Here is a 19,416-nt window from a genome sequence, read left to right as displayed (position 1 = left end):
TCAATTAAAAATACACAGAAAGTACAGCCTTTAGTTTGAGCTATTAAGAACATTTAAAAATCATAATCTTCAACTGAAGATGACCCAACTATTTTTATCAAATACTACATTTCAGTTGTATTCATTTGAGGAATAGGAAGCTTTAGAGCACTAAACATAACAAATAAAAGTAATACTATGATTGAGGTACTTAAGGGAAAAATTAGATGGCAATTAGCACGGAAAATCATTTTCAAAATACTGAATACTGTACCAATCTTACCATTTTGAGAGTTGCTGGGTTACATTTGGTCTTATCAAGTATTTTGATGGCCACCTAGAAAAAAATAATAAATATTTAGGAATTTTAAGAATTTAGTAATTATGGACTAACATACAGCATTGTTAAAAAGCAAGCAGCATACAAACTTGAAAAATGTAAAACTTAGCTGGTTATAACAAGTAATTGAAACTTCATAAAAATGTACAACTGAAAATAGTGGCTTCATAAAAAAAGGGTTATAACATTTTATATTTATAGACAAGAGGGGAATTATCTCCTTCAAAGTAAAAAAGAAAACAGAAAGAGATATTACACAATGAAAAGACTTCTAAAAAGATACATAATTTAGCCCAGCTTTTCTTCACTATGTACTGACATTTTAATTTTAGCTGACTCTATGATCCTAGGGCAGAAACTATAGCTTTTATAGGCTTACATAGTGCAGAAGACTCCCAGAGTGTATCTCACAGTGAGAACTTAATAAATAAAGAAACAGGTTGGTGTTGAATCTGAAAACTTTAAAATCATTTTATTAAAAAAGAAATAGAGAAGCCCTTTAGGCAGTTAAACAAGGAGAGGGGACAAATCTGTGGGCTAACCAAGGGCAATAAGCACAGAGGCAACAAAAGGACCACCTGGCAGCCTTTGTTCAGAAACGGGTGACTATATAGCACATAAACAGAAGCCAGTAAGATCCAGGGAGAAAGAACTATAGCTTCTGTTTATGTGCATTTTTTTATCTTAAAGAAATAAGAATCAGTTTTACTAATATTTACCAAGTAAACCTGTACCAGCATCCTCACCTGGTGGGCTTGTCACTGTTGGATACAAATATTTTCTATGGACTGTGGGTATCCAGAATGAGGGGAGGGTGGGAGTGATGAGAGAAGGGAATATAAGTGGAGAGAGGCGTTGCCATGACAGGAAACATAAGTGAGATCAGATGTGAGCCTGAAGGCCACGTCAGTAAATGAGCCGCCACACGGGAGCAGAGAGGCCATGCTTCCTGCAGTGCATCCTGCAGAACACACGTCCACCAAGAAACAGCACTGAGGGAGCATCTGCAGCCAAAATGGGGAAAGGGCTCGGACATCCTCTGTCCACGGTTCGCACACTTTTTGGTCCGCTTCACACTCTTAAAGATTACTGAGGACCCCAAATGTGGGTTATATTAATGGATATTTACCATATTACAAATGAAAATTCAGAAATTATAAAAGTAAGTATTTGATAATTCACTTCAAAATAACAATAAACCTATCACATGTTAACATAAGTAATTTATTTTTATGAAATTTTCATCTGTGCTTCTGCATTCAGTCTGTCGTGATTATTACGCATCACGTAGCCTCTGGAAAATTCTACTCTCCACTTGTAAAAGAGAGAATGAAAAAAGCTAATGTTTTAATAGTATTACAAATATGGTTTTGACTTTGCAGGCCCCTTAAAAGGGTCTCAGAAAACCTCCAGGTGTCCCTGTGCCATTTTTGACACAGGCCACACTATGCATATTAACATTACGTTTTTAAAAACTGTTTATCTCGGTTCAAAGTCTCCATGTGCCCTAGTCATTTATTCCCTATGAATCTATAACCTTCAGAAGAGCTACAGAAGGACACACTGCGGCAAGGCATCCAGGGAGTCCGACCCCCGAGTGGAAGGCCTACCACCCCCAAACCCAGGGGAGGCAAATCAGAATTGGGGAAGGAGTGAAGAGTAAATGAATGTGTGTTTCAATGGAAAGTAAACAAGCAGAAGACAATAATGGCAGCTGAAACAGGCAAACATTAATTACCTTGTGCATATCTCAACTAAGGAAGAGTCACCTGATTCATTTTTATAGCCAGAGCACACTACCTGGCACACACGAGTACTCAATAAATGTTTGCTGAGATGATGTGAGGCCTCCAACACCATAATCAGTTAGAGATGGAAACAGGGCAGTGAAGAAATGGGACTTCTGGTGTTTTCACAGAACAATGTGGTTTTAAAAATTGCATAAATCAAAGGCAAATGAAATAATTGCCTTGAAACTCTACTTTCATTGCCAATTTTATGTGGTACATTTGGATCCCCCAATTCCAAAGAAACCTGTTAGATATTCTGTTCTTTTCTAGCCTCCATCATATTTCCCTCCTCCTCCTCCTCCTGGCCAAATCTGTCAAACAGGCTGCCTTTCCAGTTCTTCCCTCCGGTCTTCCGAGAACTGCTCTCTATTCTCATGACTGCACTCTATCAGCAGTTTCCTCTGGTTCTGCCCAATATCCTCCTAATCTGAAGATTCTCTTCTGATGCTGTGTTTACACATTTTCCTCTTCAGGTACTGCTATTCAAGTAGCATCTAAAGCAACAAGCTCAAATATGTTCCATTCAGCTTAATCAAATCGTAGAAAACAGTCATTTTATCAAAAGCAACAGCGTCCCCAGAGTGAAACATCATTTAAGGTGACATGTGTATGTGCAGGGATGAAGCCTGAAGGGGAAGTTCCTAATCCCCTCCTCCTCCCAGCTCCTTGCTGGAAAGACTCAACCAAAATAACCCTGGCCCAGAGCTGGAGCCTGGGGAGGTCAGACAGAGCTGAGACCCCAAGGTCACCAAAGAGGCGGGAACTGTCAGTGTCACTGGTTACTGTGCCTCAGAAAGGTGGAGGCTGGAGAAGACCACCCACTCGTTCTGATGGTTGTGGAGTCGGGTGAAGGGGACACAGGAAGTGCCAAGGGGGTTCACTATGTGAGGAAAGAGGAGTGCCACTGCCACCTCCTGTGTGAAGTTCTGGGAAATTCCATTTACAGTTACCCCGATGCCAGAAACAGGGTGGAAAATTACAAAATAGGGATAAGGACAGCTCATACGTGACAAGGGCTTCCCCCAACAAGCCTCAACCAAAAGGGCTCAACAAACTCACAGCAAACGCCACTGGAAAAAATCGTTATCTGCCACTTTCTGTCAATTCACTACCAGTCAAAAGAGCCTAACACCCTGCTCCTTCAAGGTGCTAAAGCATCCACAACCACTAGAAGAGCAAGCAAAGAAAGATCCCCAATCCTTTAGGGGGATACAGTAGCCTGAAGGATGATGTATCAGTCAGCTTCCGCTGCCATAACATAACACCAGAAATTTATTTTCTCACAGTTCTGGAGGCTGGAAGTCCAAGATCAGGGTGATAGCACGAATGGTTCTGGAGAAGTCTTTGTCCCTGGCTTGCAGACAGCCACCTTCTCACTGCGTCCTCACACAGGGGAGAGAGCAAGCTCTCAGGGACTCTTCATATAAGGACACTAATCCTAACAATCAGGGCTCACACCTAAGACCTCATTGAACCTTCACCTTATCATCAAATAACACAGTCACACTGGAGGTTAAGGCTTCAACTTGCAACTTTGGGGGAATACACTTCAATCCAGAGCAAATGGAGACCAAGCCAAACTACAACAGTTGGCTATAAAAGAAAGTGTCAACATGGAAGAATGTTACAAGCAAGAAGCGGATACAAAATAATACACTGTATGATTCCATTAGTACAATGTTAAAAACAAAAACCAGACAAAACTAATCTATGGTATTAGACATCAGCACAGTGGTTCCTTTGGGGAGGGGGGACAGTGAAGTGACGAGAAAGGGACAGCAGGGAGAGGATTCTGGGTGTGGGTCAGAGCATATTTTTTGCCCTGGGTCATGGTTATACAAATCTGTTTACTTTGTGATAATTCATCAAGCTGTAGATTTATGGTCTGAGTCCTTTTTATGCATATTACATTTCAATAAAAAGACTTTTTGGGTTTTAAATGTCAATGATGACTTTTACAAAACCACAATAAAAAGTCAACAGACAATGCCTAAAACTGAAAAATAAATAAGCAAGAACACAAGCATGTTATAAACATATGAAAGCAGAACCTAAATAATCAGTGTAAAAGACAAAGTGGCCATCCCAGGAGACTAGGAAATGGGGCCAGACAGGGGAGGGGGGAGAGGGGTGGCAGAGAATGGGGGTCTAGGGAATTATTGTTTGTAACAAGCTTTGACTCTTTAAACTGTGTGATATAAAAGGGCTGTCTGGAAAGTATCCAGCCATACAGAATGTTCTCTTTATATTAACAATGGCTGGATACTTTCCCCCTCAGCCCTCCTATAACTGGAATAACAACTAAATGGAAAGGTTTTTGTAACCATAATCAGAATGCTTGGCTAAGGATGGCAGACTGATCACATGCATTTCTCTCTTCTCCCACCTGATAGGCCAATTGAAAAATAAACACAAAATGACAAGACTGGCAAAGAGAATGGAAGAGGTGCCAACAGCAGACAAGTGGCTCCAAAATTTCTGGAAAATAAAAATCTTATGATGGTAGAGTGGCACTCACAGCAGGGCGCAGGAAGACAAGGCTAGAGCGTGCGAAGGAAAAGCTCCACTGTCCAGAGAAAATAACTCTGTGTTGTGTTTGTGGAAGGTCCCAATGTAAAGGCCAACTGTCCTCTCAGCCACCATGAAGCTAAGCCAGGCGCTTGAGCAGTGCCTTCCATATACCCTACCCCACGTACGGGGAACTCTCAATTTGCTTCTTAGGGCTCCACTCGGACAACATCCACAGAGAATCAAAAAATCTTCAGACAAATGAGGAAAGTCTATGGTTTTTCCTAATACCATTGTCCATGCATGTGTTGTTAAGGGAAAACACCAGATATAATTAAGCCTCTTTCAAAAAAAAAGGGATATGGTCAATTCCTGTCATGCATGGTAATATTCTACAAAGTCATTGTGATCATCAAATTAGTAAATACTGTACCATCGCTCCTAGAGGAAAATACAGGGTTAAGTTCCTGCAAGTCTCTGGTCAAAACATTTTCATCAACTAATCAACACATAAGTTTGTTTTATGAGTGTATCTGTCGAAGCACACCTTCTGTTACATGTATTATTGGTTAACACCAAACTCACTGCCAACGGTACTGTAACTCATGCCCAACTGAAGCATTTTCTCTGTAAGGCACATCATAGCCTGGCACTTAGGAAGACTAGATAGTGCTTCAGCACCATGAGGGCCATCTTAAATACTGAAATCCTCAACAGAAAGCACAAAAATGCAAAAAACAAAACAAAACAAAAGAAAAACAAAAAACCAAAACATCAAAACCCAGGTGGCATTAAATAGACCATAAAAAGGACATTTGTTTATGCTATGAGGGCTGAAACAAAAGGCAAAGTGTTGCCTTGTTGAACTCAGCTGACGATGTGCACACACCTTCAAAAATGACTGGCAAAGCACTGCAGGGATTTTGGGGTTATGGATAAACTTTATCGAGTAGGTGAACTTGCAAATAAAAATCCCCCCAAAATGAGTGTTAACTATCTGTTCTGGAAACGGACAGTGGTGATAGTTGCACAATAGTGTGAATGTACTTCATGTGACTGAACTATATGATTAAAAAATGACCAAAATTATAAATTTTATGTTAGATATATTTTGCCACAATAAAAAAGTATTCACAACTCCATAATAATTAAGTGACTTTTCATATGCAGTAATTACGCTTATAGGAGGCTTTTTCTGCACATTAATTATACTTCCAAATTGTACTGAAAGCATGCTGGTAACCTTTATGCTTTCTAGTTATAACTGTCAGCAGAACATTAAGGCTTTCTTTCACCCTTCTGTCTGCTTGCTTCCAAATCAGCTACTATTAATTTTTAATTGAAGCAAATCATTCTGGGCATTAACTCTTTTTTTCAGTCACTAGTTGTTTTAAATAAAAATTCAGGCAGGGCGAAGTAGCTCATGCCTGTAATCCTAACACTCTGGGATGCTGAGGCGGGAGGATTGCCTGAGGTCAGCAGTTTGAGACCAGCCTGAGCAAGAGCGAGACCCTGCCTCTAATAAAAATAGAAAAAACTAGCCAGGTATGGTGGCAGAGACTTGGAGACTGTTAGTGCCTATTAGCCCCAGAAACTTGGGAGACTGAGGCAGAAGGATTGCTTGAGCCCTGGAGTTTGAGGTTTGTGTGAGCTATGATGATGCCACTGCACTCTAGCTGGGGTGGCAGAGCAAGACTCTGTCTCAAGAAAAAAAGAAAAATTCAATTAATCACTGTCCCCCACCACCCCCAAGAAACTACTCTTGCAGTTCACGTGAGGAGAAAGATCTCTGAGAGGCTATGAAAACCGGTGGGTTGGGGGGATTGAACTTAAAGGAAAATCTTAAGCTTTAAAGAAATTGTAGTATAAAAACAGACAATATTCCAGAAGCCGAAATCACTTTAAGCTGTGAAAAGTTGGCCACAAGCAAGACAGCGGAGGCAACTAACATCCCCAAATTCATAGTAAATATGGGACAGACGCTTCCATGACAATAAGGATAATGGGAAGCATTTTCATTCAAGAGCTACATCAGATGAATTTCACAATGATACTTGTGTTTTTAAAACTATATAAAATAAGAATTTTAATGCCCACTTCTCATTGGTTCATGGTCTAAAAATTCAAAATTAAGCATCATCCTAGAGAGTGAAGTCTATCTAAATCGGACTTATACCACAACCATTTTATTTAAAGACTTGATTCTGGTCCCAGCATGTACATAGATACCTTGGTTATAATTCACTATTGTAACATGTTTGTTAAATTAAAATGCCTTTCTTCCAAAGAATGCATAGTTTTTCACGACTACCTTTTATGTTCACATCCTATGACTTAAGTGGATGACATAGATGACCCCTACTCCCTTCTTTGAGGAATTCCTTCCATGACCTAATTCTACTACATCTCTGTTCTGACCCCAAGGATACCAGTTAAAATTATCTCAACACAACATGTAATAACCCTTTATCTTATAGCGACTCAGAATGAATTAAATCCCTGAATCTCCAGTACCACTTCCTAGAACCCTTTGGGTTTTCTTTAGAGGTTTTCGTTACCTCAACAGGCAAGCTGCATCACATACCCATCAGGAAAACACTGACAAAGATACAGACGCTAGTTTTAGTGGGCTGAGGAAGGTGGTAAGTGATAAAAATACCTGTAAATAGACCAGAGGTTTTAGGTTTCTTTCTATTAGGAATATTACACTCTACTATAATTAACCTATAATAAAACCAATTTTCTAGCAACAGTTCACTTACCTTTTTTACTATATGATCCAGTATTGTTGCTCCTGGGGAACTATCCGAGAGAAATTAAAATTTATGTTCACATAAAACCTTGCAAAGGAACATGTATAGCACCCCTATTCATAACTGCCATCACTGGAAACAAACAAATGGCCTGCAGCGGAGGAGTGGATACAAACTGTTGTCCAGCCACACCACAAGGGAACACATCTCAGCAATGAAACAGAACAAACGATCAATAGACTCAATGGCCTGGATGAATCTCAAAGGCATCATGCTGAGTGAGAAGAAGCCACTTTCAAAAGATTACATACTGTATGATCCCATTTTACTTGACACTCCCAAAAAACCAAAACTGTGGGGATCAAGGACAGGTGGTTGCAGGAGGTAGGGGTGTGGAAGAGTAACCCTAAACAGACAGCACAAGGAACTTTTTTTGGAGTAATGGGACTGTTCTGTATTCTGATTATGGTGGTGGTAACATGAATCTATCCACAAGCTAAAATTCATAGAACTAAACACTAAAATTAAAAATGTACAATTTTTAAAATAACATAAGCTGAATTTTCAGTATTCTGAATGACACTGAGTTCACCCAAATACAAGATGTTACACAACTGTTATGACTGTCCCACAAATTCACACTAGCTAGGGGAGGAAACTCACAATAGAAACAAAAATTATAAAGCACCTTGGAACAAATTTAAGAAGAATTGTACAAAGCCTAGATGAAGAAAGTTACAAACACTGAAAACAAATCTGAGACAAAATTTACATGTCTGTACACAAAGACTTTGCATAATTAAGATACCTGATTCCCCCCCCAAATTATTCAATTTAGAAACTCAACTAATCCCATCAAAATAATCCAATCAAAATTCCATGTTCCATTTTCAAAACATGGCAATTTGAATCTAAAATTCATCTGGGGTGGGGTGAGGTGTCTGAAATGTGTAGTGCCAGCACTTTGGGAGGCTGAGGCAGGAGGATCACTTGAGCCCAGAGTCAGAGGTTGCAGTGAGCTATGAAGATGCCACTGCACTCTAGTCAGGGCAACAAAGCCAGACCCTGTCTCAAAAAAAAAATAAAAATAAAAAATTAAATAAATAAATAAAAAGTAAAATAAAATTCAACTGGAAGAGTAAATGGCAAAGAAAACTATGAAAATTTTGAAAAATAAGAATTATCAGTAGAGGATTACACTTCAAAACACACGATCAAAAGCTACAGGAATAAAAACACCATGGCATGGGCATGACACTAAATAAGATCATAGAAACAAAATGACATATACATAAATTTTGTGTGTGGTAAAGCAGGTATTGTCAATCAGTGGGGAAAGAACAGAGGGTTCCTGACAAGGGCTCATCCACGTGAAAAAAAAAGTGAGATCCCCACATCTCATACCAACCTCTACAAATACACTCCAAATGGGTTAAATGTCCAAATGTGAGCCATAGGAGGAGTATTAGAAGGTAATACAGCCTTTTTTTAAAAGTGGGGAACAAAATAAAACTTTCTCATCAAGACATGAAACACAAATGTAATCAAGAAAAAAGAAGAAAAAATTTTACTACATAAAAACTTAAAACTTCTTTTCAAAAACATATAATAAACAGTAAAAAGAATAATCTAGGGAAAATGTTCCTTAACCTATATAACAGACAGATGACTGAAACCTACAGAGTTTAAATCACTCAGATTAAAAAAGACCAAAAAAAATAAAAATACATATACAACGAATACAAGCAGGAAACCTATTTTAAAAAGAAAATGTGAATGGCAAAAATATATGAAAATATCATAAATATAAGTAGATAATCAGGGATAAGTAACTTTTGTTCTTTCACGTCATTTTTTGCCCATCAGTGCTTTGGTTGGAATGTTTGTCCCCTCGCAAATCCAGGTTGAAATTTAATTGCCATGGAAACAGTATTAAGGAGTGGGACCTTCAAGAGGTGATTAAGTCACAAGGGCTCTGCCCTCTTTTCTCTCTTTCTCTCTCCCCCTCTTCTCCCCCACTCCAGGCTTCTTCTCTTTGCCCTTCCACCATGTCAGGATGCAGCCAGGAGGCCCTTGTCAGAGGCAGGCCCTCAATCTTGGACTTTCCAGCCTCCTTGACTAGGAGAAATAAATTTCTTTTTTGTATCAATTACCGGGTCTCCGGTTCTGCTCTAGCAGCAAAAACAGACTAAAACAATCAGATAAAAATTATCTACAATGTGGCAATGGTGTAGGACAATGGACATTCTCATTCCTTTTGATATGACAATAAAGTAGGTACATCCCTTTTTTTCAAAACTGATTTAGCAGTATCTATGACAATGTCAAATATTCACCTGCTTTGACCAAGGACTTCCATTTCTAGGAATTTATCCCTCACAAACATTCTTAACAACAGCACACAAAGTTATATAAAAGAATGTTTACTGAAGATCTGTTTCTAACAACAAAAAAATGAGAAACAACCCCAGCGCCCACTGACGGAGAATAAACTATGGTTCCCCCATGCACCGGAAGACTGTGCTGCCATTAAACTGAGTTCTGTTAGATCTCTGAGTACTGAGACCCAGATATGCTCAACTTACATTACCAAGTTTAAAAAAAAAAACTTACCATTATGTTCCTTTTTTGTTAAAATAAAGAAAAAGTTAATGTCTATATTATAAATCTCTGGGAATATATACCAAATTGCTGAAAGTGATTTCTTTGAAGAGAAAAATTTCAAGGAACTTTTACTTTCTGCATAATAAGATTTCTATAATATTTATATTTTATATGATTTGGGGTCATACCCACAATAGGAAAAAAAAAAACAAGAGTAAAATGATTTTGCTCACAGCTTTTTAGAAAACTGCAAAAACTTTTATATTAAGCCACTCTGCTAGTCCTATTCAAGCATTTCTGGAGAGAGAGCCTACTAGAATTAAACACAGCCAGTCAGACTCCAGCCAACGCAAGTAAGAGGGGAGAGGGTCTGTCTCTGCCCCACTGCTCTGCTAGCCTGCCATCTCTGCCCACGGAAGGAAACTGGCCAGGAACCACCTAGAACTGGTGGGAAGTAAACTCCAAGGTTTGGTTCCTTATCTCAAGAAAGTTTTGAGGAAGAACTGCAGGGACAGCTCTACCCACTCCTGTTGTTTAGATCCCAAAAGCAGTCCAAGCAACTCAACCATGAGGAGTCCTAACTAAAAATCCAAAGGGATTCTGTCACTAAAATTGAGGTGAATTGTGAAGAGGCAAAGTTCTGTTTCCAGTCTTTACTTAAGACTCCACTTAGCATAGACCCGTGCTTCCCGCCCTTTCCCAAGTCCCGGCACACACAGAAAACAAGACTATCTGTAGGCTGTGCTGCTGCACACGGGCTGCTTGCGGGCAGAAGGCCAGGCCCAGGGCTCCTGCTCCAGCAGCCCCAAGCAGGGATCTGTGGGCATCAGTGCCAAGGCACTTCCGTCACACGGTCTTGGCACATCCACCAGGAGGGTCTGGGACAGGGAGTGCATTTCTTTTAAAAGCTTCCTTCAAAAGCATTATCACATTCATTCAACAAATATTTATTAAGTGCCTAAGAGGTGCTGAGCACTATGTTAAGTACTTCTGCCTACTCCTCCAGGTTAGGGGTAGCCTACCGGACTGGACGTGGAGAGAGACAAATAAGTAATTCCAATACAATGTGTGGCCTACAAGGCAAGTGTCAGGATTTTTGCCCGGTCCCATGCCTGAGGAAAGAGGCCTGTCAAGGACTACTTCCCAGAAGTGATCCCTACACGGAAGGGTGAGGAGTATTTGAGGCAGAGGGAAGGGCAGGGGCAAAGACCTAAATGCAGGAAACTATGTCAAAGCAGCAAAGCAGACTCCACACCACACAAGAAGAATGTGAGCAGGAGTTAATTTCATGGTTTGAATGGGTGCATGTTGGTAAATAAGGAGTAAGGTTGAGCAAAAAGCCAGTATGACAGAGGTTAGGGAGGTGTGCGCCTTCTTGCACTCTAACCCATCAAACGCAGCTATGAGAAAGTATTTAGAGAGAGAAGAGACCTCTTGAGGATAAATCTGTAAATATACACAATACTGTGCCTCTGCTAGTACCATGAGCACATACACAGAAGTGCATACTTGAAGTTCAAGACAATTTTTACTGTGGTGGCAGACATTTACTACTGAAAAAGAATAAAACACTACCCATCTTTAAAGGTGAAGACTATTCAAACACTCAATATAATATGTACAACATTTAAAGTAACACAAAAGTGAAAGCACTCCCAATGTGTTTTATGTTCTTTTAGAAAAGTTTGATTAGCTTAGAAATAAGCCCAAATATATATTCTTCCTCTTTCTCTCACATGGAAATAAACAGAGCACGTGTTTTAACAGAAATAAGCATAATTTGTATTTACTCTCTTGCTGTCAGCATGTGCCTCGCTAGCTTTACCGTACTGCAAGCCCCTCACCGAGGCTTCTGAGGAACCGGTAGTTGCCAGTGACAGCACAGACAGGCTGCTCCCTTCCACAGCAACCTCTGGTGTGAGAGGTGAATGTAAGGCCATCTCTGCAAGATGTGTCCTACAACACAGCGACACACAAAGATAAGGAAATCAAAGAACACACAGTACTTGCCAAGCTTTAAGAGCCTATAGTTGAAAAAACAAAACTGCCTTAATTTTAATCCTAAATTATCTAGCACTTCAAAGGAATTTAACCACAAGATACAAATTTGCGAGGAATGTTGAAAGACAAACATCAAGTGTTGAAGTTCAAGTGGGTGTTCAGAAAGAGGCTGGACACGCTGGCTATGTGGCTGTCAGAGAGAACAGGAGTAAAAGGACTGCCCTGCAGTCACGCTGAGCGCAGCTCCTCCACGTGCTGGCAAACGCACCCGCACATCTGACCCTCACCACGGGCTGGAAAGCAGCAGAGCAGCTGCCACTGTTCCCCAGATGAGGGTGCAGCCACATAACTTGAGAGATCCAAAACAAATCTGGATTCCCAATTTCTTTCTACATTATGCTGCTAATAATTCAAAACAATGTGCTTAAAGAAACAGCTAGACTGTGTGGCCCTTGAGAAATAAATATTTGTTGAATAGATGAATAAAGCACTCGATATGCTCAATAAAGGTGAAACAGAACATATGTGCCCGTAGCCCTGTGAAATACTCAGGTCCGAGAGTTGTGCTTCGGGGTCCACAGTGTGTGCACTCCCACACGCGTAGGCGCCCCGCTGCTCCTGCTCCCTCAGCCCCCGCGTGTGCTTGAAGGATGAGATGTTCCACTCCCCACGCTGCTGTGGCCCCACCTTCCGCTTGAGGGAGGCTTCTCACTCCACATGCACACACCGCTGCTTTCAACTGCCTTCATACTTTTCTCTTTGCCAACTTTCTGTGCAGAAAAATGTCCCTTCCTATACCTACAGGTCAAAACAAGCCTCATCCAGTTGGTAAACTTAACAAACTACTTTGTAATATTGTTCACGTCAAAGAAGATGAAAGCAACGTTGTTGTTGTTGTTATTATTGTTTTGAGACAGGTTCTTACTCTGTGACCCAGGCTGGAGTGCAGTGGCATCACCATAGCCCACTACAGCCTCAAACTCCGGGCCTCAAGTGACCCTCCCTCTCGGCCTCACACAGTGCTCAGATGACAGGAGGGAGCCGCCACCCCTGGCCCAGGCTCCCATTTTTAACGCTCACTTCTAAGCCCAGACTCTTTCCATCACACGTCCCTTTAAGAAAGGAGCCTACTCTTTTAAAAGAGGAGAAAGAAGATAATCTCACTGGCATGAACTAGAGATGGGAGAGGCTGAGGACACGGGGATAGAAATGATAAATCAGTAGTCAAAGTTCACATAAGGTCAAGAATAAATAAAAAAAAGAAATGATAAATCAGAAGACCATAAGAGATCATTAATGCTGCTGATGACTAACATTTATGTATTACTTACTACGTGTCAGGGATTCTTCTAAATGCTTTACCCATTTGTCTCATTTAATCACTCAGTAATTCAACCAATATTTACTGGTCATCTGCAATAAATGACTTGCATGTTCTAGATATTTGGAATAGTATCAGGAACAGAACACACATTCCTGCTCTCACAGAGCTTTTAGTATTGCTGGGGAAATTGACAAAACACAATAAACATTAAGAAATATGTAAACTATAGAGTATGTTAGAGAATAACAAATGCAATGAAAGAAATTAAATCAAGCTTAACGGCATTGGGAGGGCCACAGGGAGTCACAGCATGTCCCACTGAGGTGACATTTGAACAAGAGGAGGAGGTGAGAGCATTAGGCATGTGGATATTTGGAAGAAAAGGGTTCTAGGCAGAGAGAACAGCTGGTGCCAAGGTCCTGAGGCTGGAGCACCCTTGGTGTGTTTAAAGAACAGCAAGGCGACCCCTGGGACTACCAGTGCAGCGAGTAGGAGAGAGGAGGAGATAGGACAAAGAGGTAAAGGAGACGACTGATGGAAGCCCTTGTAACACCCCCATGAGGTCGTTATTATCACCAATCTTGTTTTATACATGAGATAACCAGGGCACACGCAAATCAGATAACTTGCCCAATCCCACACAATAAAATGGTAGGTCAGATTACAAACCCAAAGGGTCACTATTTTGGTGGTCTAAAAACATGATCCCAAAGTCTTTGACACACCTCCCATTAGGAAGGTGGGCCCCTTCCCCTTGAATCTGGGTAGGCTTATGACTGCTTTAGCCAGGACAGAATGGCAGAAGTAACGTGATGTGATTTCTGAAGATATTAATAGGCCCTGAAAGGCAGGACTAGCTTTTGCCTTGTTTGATGGGACCCTGAATCACCATGGAAGAACTGTAGTCACACTCAGGCCTCCTGCGTAGCTGCTCTGACCGAGAGTCCCAGCTGAGCCCAGTCTTCTAACCAGACCTGCCGAGGTGCCAGATATGTCAGCAAAGGAATGGTCTCTGATGCAGGTCCTCCAGCCCAGGTGCTCCAACCCCCCTGTCCTTTTTATAACCCCTGGAACTGAGCTCCTAGACATAGCAGACAAGACAACCCTGTTTGAATTCTGGACGCACAGTTTGTGAGCGTAACAAAATGGTTGTTGTTTTACACTAAGTTGTGCAATAGTTTGTTCCACAGCAATAAGTAGAACTATGTAATAAGCAGGAAATAAATTTTAAGAACCTGAACTAAGTTACCAGATATGGGGAAAAATGCTGGAATACTTTACCATCGTATGAAGAAGGTTGTTTATAACTGAATATCTCAAATGTCTTTATATCAATCTCTCTTGATGACTTTAGAGAACATAAAGGCTCCTTAATCCACTCCTTTAGTAAAGCCAATACACGCCTGCAGCTAGCAATGGCAGGCCTAGGATGGTAAGGGCTAGGGAAGGGAGGATTGGCAGGGGCTAGGGAAGGGAGGACAGGCAGGGGCTAGGGAAGGGAGGATTGGCAGGGACAAGGAAAGGGAGGATTGGCAGGGGCTAGGAAAGGGAGGATTGGCAGGGGCAAGGAAAGGGAGGATTGTCAGGGACTAGGGAAGGGAGGACAGGCAGGGGCTAGGAAAGGGAGGACTGACAGGGGCTAGGGAAGGGAGGACAGTCAGGAGCTAGGCAAGGGAGACAGGCAGGAGCTAGGCAAGGGAGGAAAGAGGTACAGAAAAGACTGTGAAAAGATGCTGCCCAAAACAGGCCAAATGCCTTCAATAACAACAGCCGCTGCCACAGTAGGAATGATCCCTCTGGACAGTGAACCACAGCCTAGAGGTCTGCTCCTCTATGACTGTGTAGTCAACGCAGTCATAATAGTACCAACTGCATAACCAATGGGGGTAAGGTTAACCTTGTTCAGATTTCATATTAAATCCCACTAATACACATTTTCATGTAAATTGTCCATGACACAAAACCCACAATACTTAGGCCCCATCCAAAAGCAGCTGCCTAACTATTAACAAGAAATACAGACAAAACAAACCCCTGCTGCTGGAGCTTCACCTTTGAACCCCAAGATCCCAGGGAAACAATGTCTTATCTAGTCTACATAAGAGGACATAGGACCAACCATGGCTGAGCAGCTCAGGGGGCTGGAGGACAGCTAAAGAACTCTAACTTGAAGAAAAAGTTGGACTCCAACAACAAAAAAAGTCCTTTTCTTCGACCCTGCCCATTACTGTGTACAGTCAGGTGCACACGGGACAGCACGAATCCCTTATTACTATTTGCAAACCAACTCTGATGCCACATGCTTTAACCTCTGTGTACAATAAGACATTTAAGATTCCTAGCTGGGAAATTTATTTTCTCCTTTGGGTTTAATTTAAAATTTTAAATTGGATGTTGAGTCAATCCTCTTTGAAAGCGAAGATAGAAGATACTAGTAATTTGGCCAGGTGTGGTGGCTCATGTCTGTAATCCTAGCACTCTGGGAGGCCAAGGTGGGAGGATCGCTTGAGCTCAGGAGCTCCGGGCAGCCTGAGCAATGCGGAAACACCATCCCTACTAAAAATAGTAAAATTTAGCCAGGTGTGGCAGTGCACGCCTGTAGTCCCAGCTATGCGGGAGGCTGAGACAGGAGGATTTCTTGAGCCCAGGAGTTGGAGGTTACAGTGAGCTGTAACGATGCCACTGCACTCCAGCAGGGATGACACAGCGACTCTGTCTCCAGAAGAAAAACACAAAGAACAACAAATAACTAAACCAAAACACCCCCGTCAAAAAAACAGTAAATTTTTAGAGAAGTAAGAAGACAAATGAAAAGGACTTTGAGTCTCTATGGGTGGCCACTTGGGGCAAGGCAAATAACTGGCAGAGAAAGTCCAGTTAGTAAAGTTTGTTAATAGAGATTCCTCTGGTATCATCTCTAGGCTGAGAAGGTCTAAAGCCGTCTTCACTGGTTTATTTCAGCTTATTATGGGGGTACAGAAGCTCAGGTTATATATATTGCCCATGTCCCACCCGTCCCCAAGTCAGAGCCTCAAGTGTGTCCATTCCCCAGATAGTGTGCCTGGCACTCACCATGTAGTCATACTCCATCCCCTCCCCCCACGCCCCACCTCCCTGAGTCAGCACCTTCAAACATGGCCATTCCCCAGACGGTGCGCAACGCACTCATCATGTAGGCATACACCCATCCCCTCCCTCCACCCCCCCGCCTCAGTCTGATATCCAGTTGGTATCATTCCCCAATGTGCATTTAGGTGATGATCAGGGAAACCAATTTTCTTGTGAGTACATGTGATGCTTGTTTTTCCATTCTTGGGATACTTCACTTAATATAATGGGTTCCAACTCTCTCCCGGAGAACCAAAGAGATGTCGTATCACTGTTATTTCTTATAGCTGAGTAATACTCCATGGTATACATATGCCACAATTTACTAATCCATTCGTGAATTGATGGGCATTTGGGTTGTTTCCACATCTTTGCAATTGTGAATTGTGCTGCTATAAACATTCGGGTGCAGGTGTCCTTTTTATAGAATGACTTTTGTTCTTCTGGGTAGATGCCCAATAATGGGATTGCTGGAGGTCAGGAGTTCGAGACCAGCCTGAGCAAGAGCGAGACCACGGTCTCTACTAAAAAAAAATAGAAAGAAATGATCTGGACAGCTAAAAATATAGATAGAAAAAAATCAGCCAGGCATGGTGGTGCCTGCCTATGGTCCCAGCTACTCAGGAGGCTGAGGCAGAAGGATTGCTTGAGCCCAGGAGTTTGAGGTTGCTGTGAGCTAAGCTGATGCCACGGCACTCTAGCCCGGGCAACAGAGCAAGACTCTGTCTCAAAAACAAAACAAAAAATAAAGTTAAAATATACTTACTATGCACCCCAGTGATCTCACTGCTATTGACCCAAAAGAAATAAAAACATCTATCCACTCAAAACGTGTACTCAGGCCAGAAGCAGTTGCTCATACCTGTAATCCCAGCACTTTACGACACCAAGATGGGAGGATCACTCAAGGCTAGGAGTTCGAGATCAGCCTGAGCAAAACAGTGAGACCCCATCTCTACAAAAAATAGACAAGCTGGCTGGGTGTGGCAGCACTCGACTGTAGTCCCAGCTACTCAGGAGGCTGAGGCAGGAGGATCACTTGGGGCCAAGAGTTTGAGGTTGCAGTGAGCTATGATGTCACCACTGCACTCTAGGTTGGATGACAGAGCAAGACTCTGTCTTAAAAAATAATAGCAATAAAATAAAAATAAATAAACAATAATAAAAGAAAAAGAGAAAAGTTAGGTGAGTGGCATGGGGTTTAGTTATAGTCCCACCCTATTTGGAGGCTGAGGCAGGAGAATTGCTTGAGCCCAGGAGTTTGAGGCTGCAGTGAGTTGACTGTCACTACATTCCACCCTAGGCAATAGACCAAGATGCTGTCTCTAAAAAAACCCCACCTATACATAGATGTTCACAGCAGCTTTATTTACTATATTCCCAAACTGGAAATAATCCAAATAGTTCCCAACTGGTGAATGGCTATATAGAAAAAAAGGTGCAAAACTTAGCGATAATTACATTCCATAAAACACTACCCACCAATAAGATGGAAAGGACTCCTGATACATGCAAAAACATTGATGCATCTCAAAAGGTGCTAAGTAAAGGGAAATTTTCATTAATGTAAAATTCTACAGAAAGCAAAACCATTGTGATAGAAAATAAATCAGTTATTGCCTGGGCATGTGGGTTGGGGGAAGAGAATGACTACAAACTGACAGGAGAGAACGTTTTGGGGAGGGAGGAGAGAGAGGGAGGGGAAAGGGAAAAGGAAGGAAGGAAGGAAGGAAGGAAGGGAGGAAGGAAGGGAGGGAGGGAGGGAGGGAGGGAGGAAAGGGAAGGGAAGGGAAGGGAAGGGAAGGAAAGAGGAAAAAGGAAAGGGAAGGAAAGGGAAGGGGAAAGGGAAGGGGAGGGGAGGGGAGGGAAGGGAAGGGGAGGAGAGAAAGAAAAGGGAAGGAAAGGAAAGGAAAGGAAAGGAGAGGAGAGGAGAGGAGAGGAGAGGAGAGGAGAGGAGAGGGGAGGGGAGGGGAGGGGAGGGGAGGGGAGGGGAAAGGAAGACAGAAAACATGAGTTTGTGTTTTAATAACACTCAGAGTAGAACACTGTAAGACTTACTAGAAAGAAAGAGACTGATGAAGAGGCTGCTTGAAGATAGGCCCCTGGGAATTGGTCAACTAGGTTTAAGCACACATCACAACAGGCTTGTGCTCCCTGAATTTTCAATAGAGCATTATTTATTAACATCTGGCAGTCAAGGTAAGACTGCTTGCTCTTGCAGAGGATTAAGATATCACAAGTGGGTTGCTAGGATCATCACCCCCATACTTAGAGTAGCCCCAAGAGAGCACAATTCTAAGTGGAAACATAGGCTGTGTTCAGTCCTGGGTTGGCCCTGGAGGGTTCCCCAAGGGCTGAACACATAGATGCACACTCAGCTCCACTAGGATCTTTCTTATCAGAAAAGAAGACAGCGTGTGATGAAAACCAATCTCTTGCAAAGAGATGGACATTATCATTTCAGAATTTTCCAGAATGAAATTAGCTATACCATATGTTTATACCCCTTGGGAGATGCCCTTTAAATTATATCTTAATGCATGAGAGAACCCTTACACTCAGGGGAGAACAAGAACGATAGTTGTTCCTTAAAAAATAACCAATGAGCAAAAAGCACGAGCTAGCAATTAAGAAGGACACATCACATTTCGTTTCTTCAACCAAAGCAGTTTCCAGTGGAGATCTCACGTCTCAGAGCCAAGCTCAGTTGTTTGCGATGTCCAAGCTAAATATGCTGATACCAACTTCAAGGATGAAGCACGGAAGTAAAAAGACAAAACATGATAAATCAAGAAGTCTTGTTTTCTCTGTTCCTAGAGGCAACTTGGTACGGAAAGGCAGCTGTGTGGCCTGAATAAGTGACTTAACTTCTCTGGGTCGGACTCTGTCTCCACCTCCTCTCTTCCCTCATTATTCCTTTTAATTAAATATAACAGTAACTGCCTTGATGCACTATTATGAGGTTTAAAAAGCAAGTCTACTCAGAAATAGAAATAAACTTTCCCACAT

The 19,416-nt window shown here is 41.8% G+C and overlaps 1 protein-coding gene across 4 annotated transcripts in view; it reads right to left on the bottom strand.

The window, feature by feature from the left end:
- The window catches only part of LOC123646475 (serine/threonine-protein kinase MARK1-like), a 63,650-nt gene that overhangs the window by 37,062 nt on the left and 7,172 nt on the right, over positions 1 to 19,416 (bottom strand). For 2 of the 4 annotated variants that reach the window (XM_045563490.1, XM_045563493.1), the window contains exon 4: positions 263 to 316. The gene's annotated coding sequence lies outside the window, so the exon portion shown is untranslated. Of the gene's footprint in view, positions 1 to 262; positions 735 to 7,379; positions 7,452 to 19,416 lie in introns of those variants that run through there. The other 2 variants (XM_045563492.1, XM_045563491.1) reach the window with 2 other exon arrangements.

The sequence above is a fragment of the Lemur catta genome, chromosome 10, assembly GCF_020740605.2.
Source record: "Lemur catta isolate mLemCat1 chromosome 10, mLemCat1.pri, whole genome shotgun sequence".
Classification (NCBI taxonomy): domain Eukaryota; kingdom Metazoa; phylum Chordata; class Mammalia; order Primates; family Lemuridae; genus Lemur; species Lemur catta.
The sequence above is the reverse complement of the archived record's forward strand: the minus strand, read 5'-3'. Positions and strand labels throughout refer to the sequence as shown.